Below are 22,900 nucleotides of genomic sequence, written 5' to 3' on the forward strand. Positions count from 1 at the left end.
TCCGAGTTTCTGTGTTCTGCTAAATGCAAGCTGAGATGTTTCTTCTCCCTCTTTCACGCATTTTTCATACAGTATCAGGCTTTTCCAACCAATCCCTTTATTCATCCTGAATGGTATTTTACTCCTCAACTAGTCCTATTGACTTCAGTGTTACTCCAGAGAGGGTAAAGAATTTGTTAGTGGGGATCAGATTGCAAGGTCAGGGCCTTGGATTGTAAAATCTTTCTTGCCTGGCATGCCATTGCAAAGTACTGTGAACACTTACCATACTGTGAGATGGATCCCCAGCATGACAGTATCCATAATGTCGGAAACATTCATAGTGCTTTTCAACAGTATGCCAGGCAAGGAAGATTTTCAGTCTGCGGCCCTCACCCTGCAATCCAATCCCCACAGATAAACCCTCACCCCTATACAGAGTGTCACCGAAGTCAATGGGGCTCTAAACAGATGCAGAATATTTCCTGAGTGACACGGATGGAAAGACTGTGGGTTTAAGGCACAAAGGGGCCAAACCTTGACAAAGCCAGCTCTGCCCTGTGAGAGTGGTTTCTGCTTTCTAGAGCTAGAGGACTTTAAAAGCAAGTGAGCTTGTCATACAGGTTTTAAAAGTGACAGTAGAGAGGTTGTTCTCCAGAAACTATTTTAGTTATTGCCCACAATGCCCAAACATCTCTACTTTTTGCTTCACTCTTTAGAGCAGAGCTCACACATACACCCTAGATCCGATCCTGCCATGCTGATTGCTGCACCCGGCCTTGGAGCTCCGGTCCAGGAAAGAGCTTCTGCCCAGCAAAGAGCTTCTGCCCATGTCAACCTCAAGCCTGTGAATTGGTGCCATTGCCATTATTAAACCTGCGTGAGTGTCTGCACTTACACACTTAAGTGCTTTTGCTGGGTGAGTGCTTTTTGTTTCTGGAAGGCAGAGGAGATGCAGGTCTGGAGACGCCACCTAGCACAGGCCCACCTCTCATTTGTCTCACTTTTATAACTTTGAAACTCTTCCTTCACTTTGGTAATAATGTAAAGTATCAACTAAAAATTGCAATGCATGCATTTCATTTGAGTTTTATTGCTTTAACAGACAGCATTAGATTACAAAAGAGGACATTTTTCTTCTCAGTTTTAGCTTATTCTTATGATTTATGATTAGATACAGCAAGAGTTCATAAACTTCCCTGACCTGCTGACAGTTTTTACAGGCTCCTTGATTTATTTCCATCTCAAACTTAACAGCTTTCATGTGACTGATATTCCTAGAGTCCTGGCATGGCTGCAGCACAGCCTGTGAGAGCTCCTCTAATCTCCACGTTACTAATTTAAATGAAGTCTTGGTCTGTTGTTTAAAAAAGACATTCGTCATCTCACGGAGGTTTACAGATCCTCTTGTAATGTAATGTCAGACACTTCTGAGATATGAGTTTTATAAAGCCTCCCGATATTGAGTGTTGTAAGACACACCAAGGTCACTTCAGTATGCCAAAGGAAAAAAAAAAAAACATTTGCAAAACAAGAGAAGAGGAATTCCTAAGAAACTGCATTGTACCGAGGACATTTAGAAATGATTTATACCATCTGTGAGTACATTTCAAAGATAAATCTGGTATTGGGGAGAAGGGGGAGTGGGGGGAGGATAAATTTGAATCCAGAAAAATCCACAGACATCCAGCCAACAGCTATGAGTTCCTGATAAAAAACAACTCACAGAGCAGTATTCTCACAGTCATAGAGGTTGCAGCATCGACAGTTTCCCAGCGTGCTCCGAAGCGACTGTGCTAACTAAGGCTGCTCTTTCAGCAAAGATGCAGCTGGCATTCTGTTTTCATTGTACACTTTCCAAACAACAAAAAAAAAAAAGAGATACATTTTGTAATAACAAAGACCAAACTAGCAAGAGAGAGAAAAGGGAGAGCGAGAGCGAGATAAGAAAAGTGGGTGTCTCTCTAAGCTCATATGCCACCCAGCTGAAGACAGAAAGATATTTTGTCTCCAGAGCGTTTAGAAACTACCAAAAGGTAAGTGACGTGAAGGTGGATGAAGGTGGAAGGACCCTAACCAGAAAACATCAAGTAGGTTTTCTTTGATACTGATGGGTACAGCAGAGAGAGAACACCACCTGTAAATATTCGTGGAGCTTTGGAGGTTCTCCAGTAAATATGCTTAGGTGTTTGAGGTCAACTGTGATCAAGGCTTAGTCTGACAGAAAATTGCTTTTGTAATATTTGTAGATCAGATAAGAAATGACAAGCAACGCTAGGTTATGACACACTGGAGATATAAATATAGGTTGCCCAGATCATATGATTGATTGAACCCTTTTATTTTTGCTGAAGAAATTTAGCTAGTGTTGCTGGCAACACACACAGAGCACTAAATAAACGTTACATACAGTAGCTTGTCAGGATTTATAAAAGAGCAATCGACATTTGCTTTACTGTCAAAACATCAGCCTACGAGTTTCCTCTCTTTGGAAGGAGAATCTGGGAAATAAAAGAATGCTATACAGCGTAATACCTTCAAATCACAAATGCCATGGTGAAGTCTGAACCAGAAATGATAGCTGCTCTCATGCAATGAGCTCCACGTGTCCTCAAACAAAAACAACGCGCTTGTGATTCTCACTGCGGCAAGCCACCAGCAGCAGTTGCTGTATAGCACAGAATATAGAGACAAAAGTGGATTTATCAGAGAGTTTCCTTTTCTACAGTCCAAACAGATACTTTCAGTCCAGATAGAGGTAGAAAAATAGTATCGGCAGGGCTGTACAGTGCCTGCGACTATTTTGTGGTGAAGTGGATTATTAAGTACACAGTCAGACTTAACGCCTAATTTCAGAGTTTGCACACATATAGGAATTGAAGTCCAATGATCTCATTCACAATTACACGGAAGAACTTCTAAGATTTCTTTCCGCTGACCAAGTAATATAAAAGAGTCATGTTGCACATGAAATAAAAACTCCCAGCAGTTTATCTTTCTAGGATTACATGGTGTTTTCAACGCAAAAATCACATCCTCTGTTGGGCAAAGGTTCATTTTACAGACCAGATACATTGGATCAAAACAAAGACAGCAGTAAATCAGCTTTGTGGAGCTATGCTGATTTTCCCTTGCTGGTTTATATCTCAAGAACCACCTTTCAGCCATTTGTGTAGGAGGAAAAGTTTGTTAATAGCATTACCCTGGGATATAGGTATTATTCCACAGGGAGTAAAAAAATAAAAAAAGCCCAGCATCCCATGAACTACATCTTTTTACCCTGATAAGGGCACAGAACGTGTCTGCAAGGACAGATCAACTGTCAGCAAAACTGCTTCCCTGCTGAATTTAAACACATTGCTCATTCTTAATTAACATGTTGCTAAAGAAGTATTTTTGTGTCTATGTGTATGAAATATTTTTGTATCTATGTGTATAACTGTCCCTTCTTACAAAGATCTCTTACAAGAAATTCCCTCTCTCTCCCTGAATGGTAAACCCACCTGCACCAAGCTTCTGGAGAACATAGAGTTCAATGGATCTCTGGCATCCACCAATGAGACTTCTAAGCCCACTGAAGATGCACCTGCACAGACATCCCTTTCATCGCTTCTTACCACGGGCCACCCAGCAGACAACAGATCCAGTCACCAGGTTAAGGAAACCCCCTTGTAAGACCTAACCCTTGATTCATTCCTAACTTTGTCTCACATTAGTCTACTTCTGCCTATTTTGAAATGAGTAATATCTGCATTTTTTGGTCATGTAGAGCAAATGCTGTCTCTGGCTGGAGGGGTGTCCATGCCCTCCTATAGAAAGATTTGAGGTCAAAAAATCAGCAGCATAGTCCACTATCTCTATGTTAACCCTCTTTGCTATGTTTTTCATTCCTTCTTAGAGAAAAAGACTTGACAATAACCTAGTACTTCATCAAGAAGATATGTTGATGTCTCTCTTTTAATGGTAGAAATATCAACAATCACGATCTCTGAGTTTTAGTGGAAGTTTTTCTTCCTGTTATTTCCACTAGCTCTGAGGTAAAACGGGTCTGTTTGAAGCACATTCCAGGCCAGACAGCCTTACAGGAACTCAAGACTGGACAAATTCTTCCAAAACCTCTGAGTCATCTTACGAACATCTTCCATATATTTCAATAAGGCAAAATGCATCGATCGGTGGGGCAGTGCATAACATCATTCAGCTTCTTTCTTTACCAGATGGAATGTGTGTGTGTGTCAATCTGTGTGCAGTGTCTTCTATCATGCTGAAGAATTGGTATTCATCTCCCAGACCTCGTGTGCTCCTAATGGGAAAGGTCAATAGATTGTTGGTAGGAGGCAAAGCATGAAATAGAGCTGAGAATGTAACAAAAGAGGAAGAAGAAGGAAAAGAAAGAATTTCAATACCATACACTAAATACCCAGATGTTAATAAAAAACCCTTCAATGGTTATTTGACAGGGTCTCACAGAAGAAAAGCTTGGAAAAAAAACATCTCTCCATTGTGCAATGTTTCACTTTGTAGCTCAATTGTATCATTTATACCAGCCTTCCATCTTCCCAACAGCTAACTCAGTGCATCAGTGCATATTTACAATAAAAATAGAATTTTGATTTGTTACAATTTGTTGAGACTTCAGAATTCCAATTAAAGGTGGTGGTATTCCTTCTGTGGTTGTAATTTTTACTTGGCTACCAAATGTAAACTGCCCCTAAAAGAAATCACAAACACTGGTCTCCTTGAGAACCCACAATGGATGAAAGAGAAGAGTTTCTGCTTTGTTGTCTAAGGCTTACTCAGTAAAATGTAGAAAATGTGAGACTTCACTAGTTGTATACTGATTGTACAGCTTTATTTCCTAGAACAAAGACACTGTTCCTTCAAAGAACACTACTAGTAGCACAGGAAAATCATTTTAATATTTGACATCTATAATATTTAGCACTGTGGCTGGATTTTGTTCAAGTGAAAGGAATTTATCCATGCCAATTAAAGAATTCATTGCATAGTTCAAAAGGCCCTGATAAGAGTTACACCACAAGCCATGCTGCTTTTCCTGCTTTAATTACACACTTGTAGTTAAAGCATGTGACGGTGTTTCAGGGTTGGGTTCCACTTCCCGCCCTGTGATGGGGGGCAATTTCCTTCATCTCAGCCTTCCTGGGCCACATCCTTTGCTGGTGTAAATCGGCAGAGGTCCACCAACTGGAAAGGCACCCTGCTGATTCACACCAGCTGTGAATTTGACCTCTTGACCAAGAAAAAAAAATGGGAATGGAAATTCATTTTTCTGTGTCAGAAGAGTTACTTGTTGATGTTGGTTAAGGCATTTAAGAAGTTTCATTCTTTTTAACAAATGAGACCAATATCTAACTTCAAAGACAGGCATACAAAGAGGATGCAGTTGAGTATTTTAGAGCCTTTAGAATGACTAAGTTGTGTACTACATTTAACTGATGAACTACATATAGAAACACATTCTGGGAACAGGATATCCAATTACAATGTAGAATTTACTTTCCATTTTCTTCCGTATATTTGATTTTATATTTTCACTCTTTTGGACCAACAGAAATAAAAATGCCTGGATCAGCGCTGAAGACAATATTTTGTTGTTTTTGCTGTGGCTGCTCTTATTCATCAAGTGTTTTAACTAACATAGGGAAAATGGCTTTTTCTTACTAACGGGGCTATAGTATGAGTAACTGAACTTCAAAGATGCCCGGCCAGATTGGATAGCAAACATCAAAAGCTTCTGACTCTTGCTGAGTAAACTTTGTATTCTGACACACAAGTTCTTATCTGCTCTGTTCCAGACTTGAGAGAGAGAAGGGCTGAATCTAACCAAATCACATTGTTTTTCCTTACCGCTGCCAACTTGGAAAAATATCAGGGCACAAAGGAACCATTAAAAACAAAACAAAAAAAGACATGTTTTTATCAGTTCCTAAGCAACACAATATTGCCAAGATGGTGGCTCCTATGAAAATTAGAAAATATTAGTTACACATCACACTGTTATTTATTTATACTGCTCTGTGAAGCATTTTTTATTTCCTTATTGCAAACTGACAGATATTATGGAAAATCTGGTCTTTTGAGCAGGGTGTTTACACCACAACTGTTATGTATGTTTTGTCAGCAGCTTATTCCATTTGTTAATTCCCATTTCTATTTTAACATTTATTTTGCTAGTTACTGGGTTGAAGGAAAAAAAAAAAGCACACAGAGGATGAGAGAGAGGGAAAGAGAGAGGGAAAGAGGGAAGGGAGGAAGGGAGGAAGGGAGGAAGGGAGGGAGGAAGGGAGGAAGGGAGGAAGGGAGGAAGGGAGGAAGGGAGGAAGGAAGGAAGGAAGGAAGGAAGGAAGGGAAAGATTTAAAACTTCACATCCATCAAAATGAATCCTGTCATTGAGATTGTCAAAGTCATCTAAGAAAACTGGAAATCCTATCTCATTGCTATTAATTACATAAATTTAAGAATAACTTTTTGAAACTTCAGCCTGCTTGTTCATAGCACTCTAGGGCAGTGTGGGACACAGAAAACAAGTATGTTTCACTCCACCTTCTTCATTACTCAGCCACAAGGGTTTTGCCACATGGATCCTCCCGCTCGTGACAAAGCCTTGATTACATTGATGATCCTCCATACTGATGAAGGATTGAAATTACAGTAAAGTGACAAGGAAGTTTAATAATTCCTGGGAAATGTAATTGCAACATCTGCCTTGGAATCAACTGGCCAGCTCTTACATTTTGTAGAGTTTTACTCAAAAATTCAGCCTCTGAACCTAGAAAGTCTGACTACTTACCTTAGAAGCTGGAAGTCATGTCAGGCTTCATTTCGACATTTTCATGGAAAGCTTTAAAACACAGTTGCAGATGAACAGATAGTAGAGAAACTTTTCCAATCACTATGGAGCACTTTGTTTCCACAACACTCCACATTATTTGTAGCCTGTGCAGTCTTTCCATTACAACTGAAAGGCAACCTATCAGAGATAGAAGAGAGAAAAAATGGATGCTTCTCCCATTAAAAAGTTTTCCTTTCCTGATCCACAGTCAACAGACCTGAGACACTGCAGTCCACTGTACCAAAATTCCACCTTCGAAATAGGCTGAGGATTAACTGCTCCAAGGGTAAATCCAACACAAACACAGGAATCTGAGCGTATATGAGTACAAACACATTTGAATTTGTTTGAGCTGCACTTGTTCTAATGAGTTGGGTTAATGTGGAAAGAGGCCTGTAAGGAGCAAAATGCACCATCGGCACACCCCAACAACATATAACACAAGACCATTGCATTTTCAAGGAAGCCACTGCAGCCTACAGAGTCAGACACTTTCCAAGAGACGCTTCCAGGACTTGCCATAAATCCTGCAGCAGCACTCACGGTGTAAGGTGAAAAATGGATACGGTGTGGAGCTTGTCCAGCAGCAACCAGGGATGCAAACCAGCAAGGAACAGTGTCACCACCAAAGTCACCATGGGGACTGCGGCCTTCTGGACTGACACATCTGCTGTACTAAAAGAGAAGGGCCTTATCTTGACCCTCTTTCTCGGGAGAAATTCTGTCTGCATCACAGTATGAGCAGCATTCCTTGGAATGGTCTTGTCTGCCAAAGTTAAAAGGCTCATTCAACAGAAATGTTTAAAAAGCTTGTCTTGAAAGTGCATGTGGTTGAGGAAGGACATAAGAGCAAACAGCTCATCCATTATCAGGGTTTGACATGAGGAGATGTGTTGCTGTATTTTTCAGCTTGCTGTAAATTCACTTCCAACACACTCCTGTCTTGTGCTTGATGTCCTGCAACAAGCACGCTTGCGATGATTCAGTTAATTGAATGAAACAATATTAAGCATTTTAGTTTTTACTCAGCTTTAGGGTAATCCTAAACCATAGTGATAGACTGGAAGTTTAATGAACAGTGTGAATAGACCCACTATATGGCACTTAGACAACTAGTATGTGGCTTCATGTGGACTTTCAAAAGCTAGCCACAGAATTAATACAATATTCTGTTTTCAACATTTACTGCTTAGTTCCACAGAGGGATTCTCTTAGTTTCAGTACCAATATTTAGGAAGACCTGAGTTTTATTCACTGACCTAATTGAGATTTTCTTTGTGATTTTTGGAAGCCATTGTTTCTAGGCCTCTGTCCCCTTTCACGTAACAGGGGTACTAATCTTCTTCTCACTGAGGTATCATGAAAATTAATACAGGTAAGATCAGGAGATGCAGTAATAACAATACTAGAATAACACAAAGCATTTTAAACAAATTCTTATGTGCAGTTATCCAGTTAGGGACCGATCTTAATCTTACTTCTGTATAACCATATACTTTAGATGACAAGTGTAAATCTGTTCTGTTTTGCATAGTTTTTCTGTTCCTTTATCTGCCTTTGACATAGAAACTGTGATTGTACAAAACCAGTAAAGAAAAAGCTTGCAAAAAGACAGAAAATGTCTTTCTTTTGGAAATAAAAATTATTGAAAATATTTTTAAAAAAAGTAACCCAGTAAAATAACAAAGAATCGATCTAATTTTAATTCTTTTCTTCAGCTATGTGGTTTTTATAATTTAGTGGAGAAGCACTTAAAACCATTAGAAGATACAACCTTATACCTTATTGTGCTGTAAGATTAACTTTTGTGGAGATGACAGGCAAGATGTTAAATGTTGCATATGAAGGATGCAGGTTTTTTTCAAATAAAATGCTCAGACTAATCCGGGCAAGAAAGTCTGCAGGTGTATTTCAGGAACTGTTAATGCTCGAGTAATCAAGAAGGACACTAAATCTGCCCTCCTTGGTCATAGTGATAATGACACAAAACCAGTTCTCCAAACTGAACAAAACCAGTTCCAAGTAAGGTTGGAGATTCAGCTCTCCCCTCTGCTGCAGGGCCATGTGGAGAAACTGTGATGGAGAACAGAACTGGGTTCTCTTAAGCCTTCGTGTCAAGAAAGCCACCACCGGATCTCTGTAGGGACAAGAGAAATTGTCACAGGAATTGTTCTGAGACCCCTCGAGTTGACCTTTGATTGTCCCCTCCCCACCCTGCTAACCACTTTGAATTTTATCATTGACATCAATTTTGGGCTATGCAAATATCCTGAGGTAGAATATAGGACTCCTACAGATGTAGTGTAGGAGTACAAGAAATACTTGCTCTAAGGGAAAGTTCGGAGGGCTATAAAACCACAAGTGTTAAGCACATCTTGCATTTTCTTCCCACATCTACTCTTTACCTGGTAAATTTGAATACATGTTAAGTCTTCACCATTCTTGTGGCCAAAATAACTCATGTCTTGTTGAATTATGAATTTGCAAGCACCCAAAATGACCTGAGATGAACAAACAATCATTTTCCCTGCAGAGTTTGCACAGATACCTGCTTTATGGAACTCTTGCGACTAAGGTAAAAATCATCAAGAGAGAACAAATATTTAGCTTGGGCTGCAAGGGGAGGGTCTGTTAACACTCCTCTGCATTTCTGGATTTTTGCTGGAACTCGAAGCAGAAGTGACAAGAAACCACAAAGAAAATTGTTTTCACACTATGTACAGATTAACTGGAAGTAAGGAATGCCATGAATCACCTGTTACACATCTGTTTCATTGAACACAGACATTCAAGACAATATAAATCTGCACTTTTCGGCATATACTATGCAAAGTTCTCCAAACACCTTAATGTATGGGATGAATCTGGTCTCACAGTTTGCTATGAGGCTTCCTGTGACACAGCCAGGAGCCCCATGTTGCAGGTGAGGAACTAGAGCCTTCAAGAACAGCCACACCAAGCAACATAGCAAACTTAGCCCAAGTTCCTGAAACCCAACTTGGAAGTTTACCTGAACTGAATCAGTGTAGGTTTTTTTTTCTAATTCTTCTCACTGTTTATCTCAATTTGGGACAAAATAAAATAATAAGCAACCAGGAATAAGATAATTCATATTTCCTAACTGCAAGGGGATAGGCATCTGCAATTTGAGTTGGGCACTTCCACGTGTCCTGTGCACTCAGAATTGCCTCCCCGAAAACTTTCCCCATGCTTTATTGCAGTGTCTGTGGAGATGCACTGCCCACCACTGCAAAGGTGGCTCCTGTTTAAAACACAAAGACCAAAGTTCTTCTAACTTGGCTATCTGATAAAAATCAGCTTTGTGATCCCACATCCGAAAAGACAGTGGCAAATGAAGGCACAGTCAGAAGGCTCTGCTGCTTAGGCCAGGTTTTGCCCTCACTAAGCTCGAACATGGACTTTGTTCCTTTGGTTTTTTATGTAATGAGGGTTTTCCTCAAGTAGGGTTCTGCCTGAAAAAGTATGCAGGGATATCACTGTTCACACCATTGTTAGTGTGATATGTCTGACTGCCCTCTTCTGTAAGGTGTTTGAGAGTTGTCACCTAAACCAGCTCTGACCTACAGCCATTAGATGCTGTTCTCCCACTTGGAGGTCTGACAGTGCATTGCAAAGTTCCCATAGTTTTACAAGAAGCAACAGGCTCCCTAGTTGTCCCAGACTGCTCAGGTGAGCAGGGCTGTCAGTGGGTAAGTTCACACCCGACTAGAGTTCAAATGGTCTTTGGAAAGGACAACCTACCTCAAATCTGGTTTTACACGTTGTTTTTTTTTTTTTTCCTCTACACTGACCATAGCCCAAGAACAATGGGCTGAGCAGGTGCTGCCCAGGGAATGGGGGTGTGTGAAAGAGGATGCACACGTGCGCTGATGTGTGCAAACATGGCACCTCTTGTGAACCCTCAGTACTGTTTCATTACATGAATTCTTCTAATTAGCAAACATCTGCCAACTCCTACACTCTGTCAGAATATAACACCGATGTTTTCTTTGTAGTGCCTTTCATAACATATGTAAACAGGTGGAAGGAAAAATCTTGCTGTTATCATCTTTTGATTTTATGAGTACCTGGGGCTGTTTAAACTATAGATTAACTTCTACAGGCCCGTCTCCCTCTCCAACCAACTCATCACCATTCCCCTGCAATGTTTGAATAGCCAACTTTCCTGTGCCAATGTATCAGATAAAGATCATTTTAGTAGACATTTAAGAGGGTGAGAGTCTTGTTTCACTGAAACTGAAATCATAGCATTTATTTAATCTCCCCATATGTGCTTTGTCACCTCTCCCCACAAGCAGTCTTGGATGAGTCTATACTCTTCAGGCCAAGATCCCAGTAATGTGATCGGTCTCCTCTGTGCTACCACAATTGCAGTGTTGGGGGTGAGATCTTTCAGTATATTCAAGAGAACGAGTATTTCTTGCTTTTTTCCATGTCAATACATTTTACAAAGCTATACTTCTTATGCCATACAACTCCAATTCTCTGACAAAGCAGAGGTAAGATTGGAAGTATGTTATCTAGCCAAAGTGTGAATTACCTATCCAGGATATCTACCACGCCCAAAGGTGATATACCTGGGAATGGTGAACGGTGTCTGCAACAGCAATTCCTCCACATGCATGGTGTTGTGTGAACACTCCATGTCCAGGTCTGCAAGTTGGATTGCACAGCCAAGTGTATCACAGATTAAGTGCAGCCAACGTGTGCTGCTTCTACAGCCTCACAGCTCATAGAATGTATTATTTCGCCAGCCCAGCTTACTAAGATGCTTTTGCTTCCATCCTGCCAAAAAAAATATTGTTTGTGGTTGAAAAAAGTGGAAAGAAATACCATACTTTCCCCAATCTCCTTTGGAGGTCTGTATTTCTGTTGCATTATAATCTATCTGAATTGTCTTCCCCTTCAGATTACTCAAAGGACTAAGTGCAAAGAGACACAGTAGCTATTCTTCTCAAGAGATCATCTGCAGTTGTCTTCTCTCACACTTCTGTACTCAACAAGCAGAGCCTGCACTCCCAGGTTTTCGCTTTAGGTGACACAAACCAGAAAAGAGAAATAGAGAGCAATATACACAGTTTGAAGGGTTAAAGTGACTCAAAGTCCTAATCCCTTGCTTCGTTTCCCACATACTCTTTCCCCTTTAAATACTTGTCTTTTCTATTGGAACATTATTTCACCTTACTCTGCAACCTTGGCTTTCTAGTTCTGAACAACTCCTACCTCCACAATCCCTTTGTGAAACCAACTCTTCCCCTCAGCACTGAAAGGAGCCTCAAAATCTATTAGCCTCGTCTCTGCTTGCTAATCCCATTTTTTTCCCCCATTATGCTGCTCTTTTAGCTCAGTCAGTTCTGCCATTTCCATGATCACCTCCCAAGAGGACCTCAAATGAGGTCCCAGGTGAGACATGTACTGTTCTTTTCCTGGTCACATCATAATAAGTTTCATGTACTCTCCTGGGCTTTGAAAGTTCAAAGCATTTTCTGTTACTCATTAAAAGTGAAGCTGGTGGGTGATGTGGCTGAGCTAGATTTGGATAAAGAGCCTAGGTGTGCTGGAGACAGACAGAAGGAAGTGCTTGAACAAACATTTCTTAGTTCAGGAAAAGATACAGCCAGTCCCACTGAATATACAGAGGCAAATTTCATTTTCCACACAAATTTCCTGCAACCCATTTTTTTTTTTAATTCAAGATATTTACAGTGTCAGCTCTGTGCTTAGATCAAGAAAGTTAAACTACTAACATAAGCACTTTTAAAGAAAAGTCAGTCTATGGATACTACAGAGAGATGGCTTTTCTACATCAACCTTTCTAAAGTGATTGCAGCCACACAGAACATCTGAAGTGTTTGAACTTGTGCAATTAGAACAACTTGTCAGGGACACAAAAAGCTTTTCAGAAGAGCACAGAAGCTGCCTGTATGTTATCTACCAGTGTCGTATACCTTCAGCCTAGGAATCATCAGAGCCTAGGCAGCAGGGTATGAAATAAAAATCTTCTATGCCAACCATATTTCAGCAAGCTGCGGTTTTTTTCTCTAATAAACCCTCTTCCCTGCAGCTTTTCCTTCTGTCTCTAAGTTCTTCTTTTTTTTTTTTTGCTCTCTGCCCTCTGTACTTTTTCTATTTTTCCCCCTTTTCTTTGTCCTGTCTCTCCTCTCCTCATATTTTTTTCCCTTTCTTTCTCTGCTTTCCAACACTGTATGATCTCTCCTTATCCCAGTCCCTTCTCAGCCCCAGCTCTTTGATTCTCCTTTCTTGCCTTTTCCCTATTTTTCACTCCTCTTTGACCTGAATTGGATTGTTGCAGGTCTCTGTGCTGAGTCAATAATCCCTCACTTCCAACCTCGATCCAGTACACAAACCTCTTTCTTATCACAGAAACAACACATTCTTCCAAAATTTACAAGTAGATTTTTAAGGAAAAGTGCAAGAAAAGAAGTTCCCCTCCTGAATAAATATTCTCAAACATTCAGCACTTGGATCTAGAGCTTTGGTCCTGGGCCCTGTGAAAACTGGATCCAGTTGTAAGAGTCAGATGAATTTGCCCAGATTTTGGCAATGGTTGGCAGCTGGCAAAGCCTCATGGACATCAGACTTCCGGTTCTGGATTTCACACACTGCCTTTGTTCTGAATCTGAACAAAATGCCCGAATTTTGAAATGCCGCATAAAAATTTCACTTTGACTCATGACATTTAGATTACATAATAAGGACAACAAAAACAAGATTTATTTCAAAATAGAGTTGGAAATGCATCCTTCTTTCCTAAATACTGAAATGAGATGTCCTCTGTAGATTTCCATCTGCACAAAATTTCCATTAATTCCAGGGAATTTTTCAAAGTTCTCTCGTAAAACAGAGGAAGAAACTATGACAGGTTGGAGATCTTTGGGAAATGGTGTTGAGATCTTAAAAGTCTCACAGATATACGGTGCCTGGGCACACGCTGCTGTTATGCAGTGTATTGTGACAAACAGGATCAAGCGTCACCTTAGCCTTGGTGTTCTGCAGACCTAACTGAGCTAGCTTTACAGTAGCTAATGAGACCTCCACTAGCACCGCAGTTAAGATAAAATTATGATCCCCACGAACCTAAGGAAACAGGAAGATAGTTTGACCAAAGCAAAACCTCTAGTGCCTTGGCTTCACCGTTTATAAGTAATACAGGTTTTGCTCCAACAGCTGGAGTCACTGGGTTAATTTCTACGGGGTCTGAGCTGCTGGGGAGGAGCAGTTGTGTCCTGTGCTCTCCCTGTCCCTAGCCTGCCCCACCAACATAGAAGGGATTTCAACTGGCATTTGCAGTCAGCAGGAGCTGTGCATGAGCAAACGCCACATTTCATCCCAGTCTGATCAAATGTGACATTCATAACCAAACCCATCCTGTGATTATGTCCTGGACATGAAAAGTAGTGCCAGTAGCAGGAACTCTCCTGTGTGAAGCTTTTGGGGATGGGACATGGGACAGTGTCCTAAACCCAGCGGTGGTTCTTGTGAACGGACAGCTGAAAGGACCGAGTTGCTACATGGATGTTTGAGGTAAACATTTGATTTCAGCCCGCGGGAATCCAGAAGACCCATCAAGCAAGCACAACTACGACACATCATTTTCCACAGCCAGGGGAGTGTGTTCCTGCATACCCCTGTCTAAGCTGCAAACGACCGTATGAATTTACATATCAACCACTGACCACGATGGACAGAATGGTTGCAGCATCTTCATGTGCTTCTGAAGTGGAGTTTGAAGTTTGAACTTCTGCGGAAGTCTATCATCAGTTGACCTGTCTATAGAGTGTCACGTGGGCAGAAAGTTAACGGCAGAGTCATGTGAATACTGGTCCAGATAGTCAATATCATGTACAAATATATGTATTTGTCCAGCAGGACTTTTCATTATATCCACTTGAAGAAAGCAGGCCTACTTAGACTCCCAAAACCACTTTCCAGTGACTTCTCACTGTCACAGGATTCTTCCTTCCTCCTCCCACAGCCCACCTCTAAATGCGTCTGAAGGTCCATTAGATGAAATTTTAATAGACCAAGGAAAAGAAGCAGTAGAAATACGTCAAGAGACATCTCTGGAAGAGTCCACTGAAAAATGGCTGAAAGAAAATGCAGATAGAAGTGGAAGGAGATGGGTCAGGATGGAGGTGATCAGGAGGGTGGATGTGGATAGAGGACAGAAAGATCTGGTTCACAGGAGAAACCATGGAAATGTGGTTCTTACTAACTGAGCAAATCTGCCAAAGGGGCTGGCTATGAATCCTGGCCAGGCCTATGACTGTGGCCAACTCATTCCTACAAACCTTCTCATGTACCCACAAGACAAGACTCCACTGCGGAGTCAAGAGCAGTTCTGGATGTTTCACAGAGACTGCAAGGTAGGGATGCCTTCCCTTGACCTAGTCCACATCGCTGGCAGAAGAAAAAAACAGCTCAGAAAGCACCGTAGACACAAGAAGCTTAGTGACTGTTTTAAATACATCAGTCTTACATTATCTTACAAAGGAGAGTATGTCTCATTTTACAGATTACGAAACAGTGGTGCCGAGGGACCAAGTGTCTTGACTAAAGATGAGTGAGCAAAAATGAGAAGTGAAGTGGCCCTCCTGATTTCCAGCCCACAGCCTAGGCAGCCACCAGGAACTAGCTTGAATACAGATATTGTAAATGCTGCCGAGAGACAAGATGACACCATTTGAAAAGGTTTTTTCCCTGATTTGCATAATAATAAATACATGTATAAGTAGAATTAACTAGCAGGTATTTTTTTCATCTGTTTGTTTTAATTATTTCAAACTGTAGTGTTTGTAAATGTGATCGACACTAAACCTTTATTTAGACTGTGCTTTGAATAAATGTATCGACATTAAAATTAGTCACCGTAACCTATAAATCACAGGATGGGTTTGGTTATGAATGTTACAAGTGCTATATTAAGCTTCCAAACAGAATGAATTTCTTGCTCTAGAAGACCTTGAGAAGTTGTGTATTTCTAACGCAGAACGAGACACACAACTTGGAATGGCTTTTTACAATAGCTTTGATCTCTGAGAATTGGATTTTCTTATTGCAGCCAGTTTAAGGACACACCAGGAGACATAAGTTAAACTCCAATCTTGGGTATGTGAACTCTGCCACTGTAAGGAATACTTTCAGTAGTACAACTGAACATTTGGCATCTCAGTCCTTTCAGCTGTTACTGAGAGCTGGATGTCTTTTTTGTTGCTGTTTTTGAGCATCCAAAAAAAACTCATATGTAATTATGTGTTTCCATGGAATGTCCAGAGCTTGATTTCTAAATACCTGCTAACTCATACAGTATCCAAAGTCCATAGGATATCACTTATTCCAGCGAGAGTTCAGTTTATTACTTCTTTCTTCTGTGATTCTATTTCTGATCAAGACCAAAAGTCGAGATGATGTTCTCTTAAGATTATAGTTTTCTGTATTGATCCTGCATTTGTTATCTCATGGCTTATTTGTTAGATAGGAAAGATATGACTAGGCATATATCATTGTGGAATACAGGAAGATTCATTGAGATTGACGCGTAAGCAAAAGACAAGCACATTAATGAGTCTGGCTGTCCGAAAGTCAGGGCTAATGTTAACCAAGAAGCACATTACTGTGATTCCATCAGAATGTTCTTTTATTTATTTAACTTTCCCATTTACATTTTTTATTTGGGTAAGATAATTGCCTGTGATAAGCTCTCTCCGTGTAGGTGGGAAACATGCAGAAAGCCAGCCTTTAGACTGGAATATTTACACTAAGCCTAAGCATTAATGATGTGTAATGGCCAGACCATATTTGCATATTGAAATGATCTCAATTAAAATCCTTTATCAGATGACTTCAAAGAGAGAACCTCTCCAACTGCAATATATTTTTCCATGAAACATAGCTTGTTAGGGATGTAATGTGTTTATCTGCATTTCTAAAGACAATAATTTTAGTGTTCATTTCATAAATAATGAAAGATACAGTTCTTTCTTTAGTCTCTGTACTACAAAATTCTTTTATCTTTCTTTATAATGCACTTACTGAGCCCTGAACTTCTTTGAAGGACAAAAACATAAAATAGTTCACGGAACTTGAACTAAATAATGCCTTGCCCTTCAATATTGTTGCTCATCCTGAGAATCTAAGTACTTTACAAAGATTTACAATATCTAAAAGAGATAAGAGACACATAGGACTCTCTTCACCCACCACTGGAAGACAATCACCTCTGAGCAGACACACAAAACCTTGTTATGGCACCAAGGAACAGAACTGGGTAAACTACTGCCAAAAAGTCACCAATTTATTTTTCCATTTCTTGATAGATTTCCATTCATTGAAAAAATCCCCAGCCACCTGCAAATTTTTAGAAAATGCATATAAATCGTAGGTTTTAAAAGGCTTTATGTACTTCTAAAAGGGTGAATTCTGATAATTTTTCTAAGGAATTTCAGTTATTTTCACAACATTTAAAAAGATTAGTTTGGTAAAAAAAATACAGTAGCTGGAAAACACAGCATTTTGTTCATTAACAGAAAGACCCATCAGGTAATGAATGAATAAACGGAGGAACGATACGCCGTTTAACACATTAGAACCAGAGTTAACACATACTGCAAGACTGGGTTCTAATAACCTAGATTATTTTCTGCTTAGTAGCTGGGATCTGTCATTGAAAACCTGCGTGGCAAGTATTTTCTGGATATTTAGTTCTTTACTGCTTTCTGAATCCACATGAGTCATTATCAGCTGAGTCCTGGACAAGAACTGCTCACTCACAAAATAAATTTAAAAAAAAAAAAAAGTTCCACAGATATAAAAATTTCAGCCCAAATATTTTTCATCCAGAATTTCTCAAGGAAACTAGTGCCACTTGCAACTTAGAGATCCAGCAAGAGGGAAGGAATGATACAGCATGGTGATTAGAGCGAACTACCACCCACTGCAAATAAAAAAAAGCCAAAGAAGAGGCTCTGTTTCCTCAAATCTAATATGACATTTTCTCACGCTGTAAGGAGTAACAATCCTGGAGTCACCTATTAGGGATAAACTCCCTGAAATTATCTCACATATATCACGAGGAACAGTGCACGCAGGGAAGCAGCCGCCGCATATCAGCTGCTCTGGGGTAATTACTGGTGTATATTCTCACGGTAATGGTGAGGACACTTCCTCGTCTTTCAATTCAGAGTAAACTACCTTGCATTTATGACAGGGTAAGAGTATAGAGAGCCTAGTTACCACACAGCCACTGATTTACAATAGCTTGCTCCCGTGTGCATGTACTCTTGCTCCTCAGTACATACGAAGTAAGTTGAATTAGCTCACCTTGAACTTAAAACGTTTTCGTTGTTTAAAATCATTTGTTATCTCTTATGCCAAGGGTCTTTCACTAAACAAGAAAATAAAAGCTATTAAAACAAATCATTTGTTGTTGCAAGGAAGTGTAGGAAAGGATTTGTTTTTATTTACGTCAAGATACAAGAGAGAAGGATTTATACGAATTAAAAAAAAAGGAAGAAAGAAAAGGTAGTTTTAAAACACAAAGTCTTAGATGCTGCCCATAGTTTGATTATGGCACTATTAGCCAAAATATCTCCAGCTAGTGTTTTGACTATGAGATTTGAAGTCATGTAATTCAACAGAAAATCAAAGAAGACAATATAATTGAATAAAATGATAAATACTAGATGAGGTTTATTGTAACTTCCCTCTTGAACTAAATGTGAGGATTTATGAGATCAGCCTAGATTTCCCCTTGAAAAGGATACATGTGATCAACTTTGAAGAGTCTGTATTTTGAAGTATATTTATCCAAAGAATTTATTTTAATACTAAATAGTATTAATACACTATATATTCCATGGTGAATTTACTACTGCTATTACCTAGTATTAGAGGATAGCATTAGTATCTAACATTTAGTACTACTAGTGCCTAGCAATACTGTTAGAATAGGTATTAATAGCAATAAATAGTAGCAACAGTACTAAGTATTTGTGCTGATAGTAGTAACTGTCATCTGTTACACAGCTGAACACACCAAAAGCCAACCAAGAGTAGACTGCAAAGCATTCTCCATCAGAATCTTGCTGCTGAAACAGAAATAGAGACACCAGTGTCAGTGAATTTGGGGGGGGTGAGTACCAATTGCCCCCTATTTTCTAACACATATTCATAGCATTTCCAGCACACTCTTTAGAACTAGTTATTCTTATAGAGATAACCAGCCTTCATTATCATTAATAGTATCAGGCTAGCAAAAAATCTCCATCAGCTGAGGCAGAACACCAAGTTACCACTCGTATTTCGGCAGGTGCAACATTCCCCACGTGAAATAAGAGCAGTAAGAAGGGCTACTGAAGGAAGACGTTCAAAGGCATTTGCAGCAGAATAACAACATCCCATTTAGCTTAACATTTCTCATTTTATTTGTAAGCTTGAAACACGTTACCATCATTCATGTTGGCTGTAACTGGGTGGAGTGATTAGAACACATTTTTATATTACACGCACATTTTCCTTTCAGTAATATCCAAGCCAAATGAGAAGAATACTACTCAGCCAGTCAGCTGGGTTTGGAGCAATGAACTCTTTTGCCCTTACTTTTTAAAGCTTTTTGTAATCTGTGGGTTCGTAAAGAAACGGTACATGAAGACTGTCAATATACACTGGCTTAGAAAGGAGAAGAAACAGATGAGAAACTCTTCAGAAATATAGAGGATTCTGTAAGGAGAAGAATTGATTACTGCCAAATAAGCTTTCTGAAAGTTTATCATTCAAAAGAAGAGGCCACAAAGACTGACATTGGCAAGGGAATGACTGCAAAAAGCACTATGAGGAATTCAGACAGGATATCCTCTTGCAAAGGACTGACATTGCTCAGAATAAGAGTCTTTGCTGAAGTCCGTAACAGATGTAAATGGTGAACATCAGTTCAAGGGGGAGCTGGACATGTTTGGAGCAGGGAGTGAATGTAACCATGCAGTCATAAGATAGATAATTGCACATAAGATGGTGAGCTACCGTAGCTGGTGATTTGTACTTTCTGCTGCCAGAGGCAAGCTTTTGATAGACCATGTGCTTTTCCCTGGACTACTATTACTTGTATGTCTCTAAAAACTGCCCTCTGCTCTCACAGCAGCCACAATAATAAAACGTAAGTTAATAATATTAGTTATCCTGTAACCATCACTCATGTTTACTGTTCAGTCATTTTTTTTCCCCTTCCCACTATATATCCCTCCTATTTGCATTTAAAGGTTAAAATCTCAACAAAAGCTGTATAGTGTACAAGTCCTTTTCATCTCACACTCTACCAGTACGGCTCTGTTGCCACATGCACAATGAATATACATATGCATAGATACACATATGCTCAGATGAGAACTGCCTTGAGATCTTTCTCACCTCCCCTATCTACCCAAAACAGTGTTTGAAATTACTATGCAAGACAGGGCCATGAGTCTCTCTCTGTTTTGCCTCTAAAGGGGCATGCTTTTCAGATTCCTACTCAATCAACAGGTGCCAAAATGATGAAACTCAATGGGCAAAGCCATCACCTCCCTCAGAGACTTAAGCAGCCCTTGCCCCAGCTGCATCTAAATTGGGGTATTCCTAATACCTCCAAATGGAGTCACAGCGATTTGAAAAAGGAGTTTAACTGAGACACAAGCTGAAGTCCACCCCAGGTTGAGAAACTGGCCATCACAACTATTACATGTGCCAAACATTTCCTCTGTCCTTCAGGGACAGGAAGGAATGGCTGAACACAAACAGGAGAAAAAACACCAAAGGGTCTTGCAGGTGCACTAACAATATGATGGTGCTGAATCACACCGCTTTCCATACAGTGAGCACACGTGTCACACCTATTTGTCAAAAAAGAGGAGACGCAGAGAAACTCAGCAACTTTTGCAGTTATATAACCAACATAGAACAAGGGACTGACTCCAAACAGAACCCAGAAATGTTGACTACCTGGTTTTGTATTTACACAGAAAATAAATCCTCTTCTTAAATGGTTTGCCTTTACATTTTTACTCTTTAGTCCCAACTAAAATAACCCTTACTGAGCCAGATACAGTCTTCTACACGGAGCTGATGCAGCCAGGCTGATAAAGGATGGAAGAGAGCTGAGAAGTAAAGCTACACAGCCATGTCCACCTAAACTCAGCACCAAGGCACAGCAGCCTTGGTCCTAGCTACAGTAAGGCCTTTTCCATTTCACATCATTCAGGAAACCAAACCCACAGTTTTGTTTCAGTCAACACAGCAACATCAGTAGATGTCTAAAGAGAAAGTAGCTGCCTCCCATCTTGTTTTGATATGAAATTTGCTGGGTACACCACCTACATTTCATGCCGAGTGTGGAATTACCCTGCGTACCTGAGGCACTCACTAAGGGCTGTGGTCACCCTGGGCTCCCTCTTGCCAGTGTCTCCACAGGAGTAGAGACAGGAACCTCTAGGGAGCAATTTAAACTACTAAACTACTAAAACTGGCCAGGAGCTGCCCAGAGCTCTGTGTTTTCTGGTGCCTGGGAATGATGGCCAGGCAGCAGCTCAACAACATTGGGGCTATTGCTTGTGTATGCCGAGAGTAAGAAAGTGCTGACCCACACTGTTAGGACTTCTTAGCTGTATACAGCACCATGCACCTGAGTTAGTCATTTTAACTAGACCAGTAGACCAGTTCAGACTAGCTAAGAAAAAGTAGTCAAATACACGAAAAAAGCCTCCTGCAGGCTAATCAAGTTCACATTGGAAGTCTCTGTTCATCAGGAAAGGAAACCACACACCCTGAGTCTCAGTTTAGTGCTCCTAAGTTTATTTGTAAAAATCTCTATACATTTGTAAATGTGTATATACTTTACAGAAGAGTATAGCCTCTGGGCTCCATGTATATACCAGTTACCTTGGGAAGCACCACTTGAAGACCACAGTTGTAATGATGCCAGCAATAGACCCACAACACAACTGCAGTGGTTCGAAACACAATTTTACATGACCAGCATAGCTGCATTACATTCTCCAATTTCAGTACTCCAGAAAAGAGAGATTCTACACTGAAATCCAAGCCTAAAATCATGCACATCTCTGAAAAATATCCTAGTACTTCTAAGTCCGTAGATGGGAAGTCTGAGGGCAATGACATGAAGTAAGCTGTACAATATCAAACTGACTTTGCTTCTGAGTATGCCTCTAGTATCTAGGGACCTGAATCTGACAACGTTATATGAGAATGAAAGTCTGTCACCAAACATTGAGGAATGATAACAGCATCAGGCCCAAGTCTCTTAGGGCTGCAACCATATAGGTATTGGATCGTGGCACCAATGCCTAGACTGCTTCTTCCCTATCTAAAACATCTGTTCTAGGTGCACATGGAGTCCCCCACAGATAAAATGGAGAATTTTTTCCTACAGACACATTTATAACACACTAAATTGGAGCAATGTTGATAAACAGCAGGACTACAAAGATGCCTGCACCTTCACTCAACTGAATGGACATGGATTTTTTCAGAACAGGTAAGTGAAGCCTCTTTCTCATTCAAAGAATCACACATTAAACATACCCATCCTTTCCCAAGGAATAGAACCTATCACTGCTGGTTACTATTAAGTGCTTACACAAATAGGCAAGATGTTAAGGAGACAGAGAAGGACCTAGCACACAGGTTTACTTTTCTGAAATGGTGTTATGGGAAGACAACTGGGATAGGAAAAATCGGGAAGTCAAATCTGAGGAAATAAATGAACAATAAAAACACCTATTGTTGTATCAGTAATTTGAATTGAAGTGTTCCTTGTGTGCTTTAAGGGAGATTTTCTGTAGCAGTGGGAACTATGATTTCCCTTAAAACCCTGTGCAGAAAGAAACTTCCTACAAGAGAGTCCGATGGTTTTCCCCATGAGAAGATAAGGGCTTTTCACTTCTACCTTATTGAAAGAAAAATAACTGTTGTCAATCCTTTAATCCTCCTGTAAGTAGTTAAAATGCGTGAATTCACCTTCAGTAATATCTTGTTCT

At 40.1% G+C, this 22,900-nt stretch overlaps 1 long non-coding RNA gene across 1 annotated transcript in view; it reads right to left on the minus strand.

Annotated features, from left to right (window-relative positions):
- Positions 1-8,649: 8,649 nt before the first annotated feature.
- The window catches only part of LOC139827700 (uncharacterized), a 35,701-nt gene continuing 21,450 nt past the window's right edge, over positions 8,650-22,900 (minus strand). The window contains exons 2-3 of the long non-coding RNA XR_011738615.1: positions 11,432-11,639; positions 8,650-8,970 (exon numbers count right to left, since the gene is read on the minus strand). This is a non-coding gene — a long non-coding RNA (uncharacterized lncRNA). The remainder of the gene's footprint in view (positions 8,971-11,431; positions 11,640-22,900) is intronic.

This window comes from Patagioenas fasciata, chromosome 3, assembly GCF_037038585.1.
Source record: "Patagioenas fasciata isolate bPatFas1 chromosome 3, bPatFas1.hap1, whole genome shotgun sequence".
Classification (NCBI taxonomy): Eukaryota; Metazoa; Chordata; class Aves; order Columbiformes; family Columbidae; genus Patagioenas; species Patagioenas fasciata.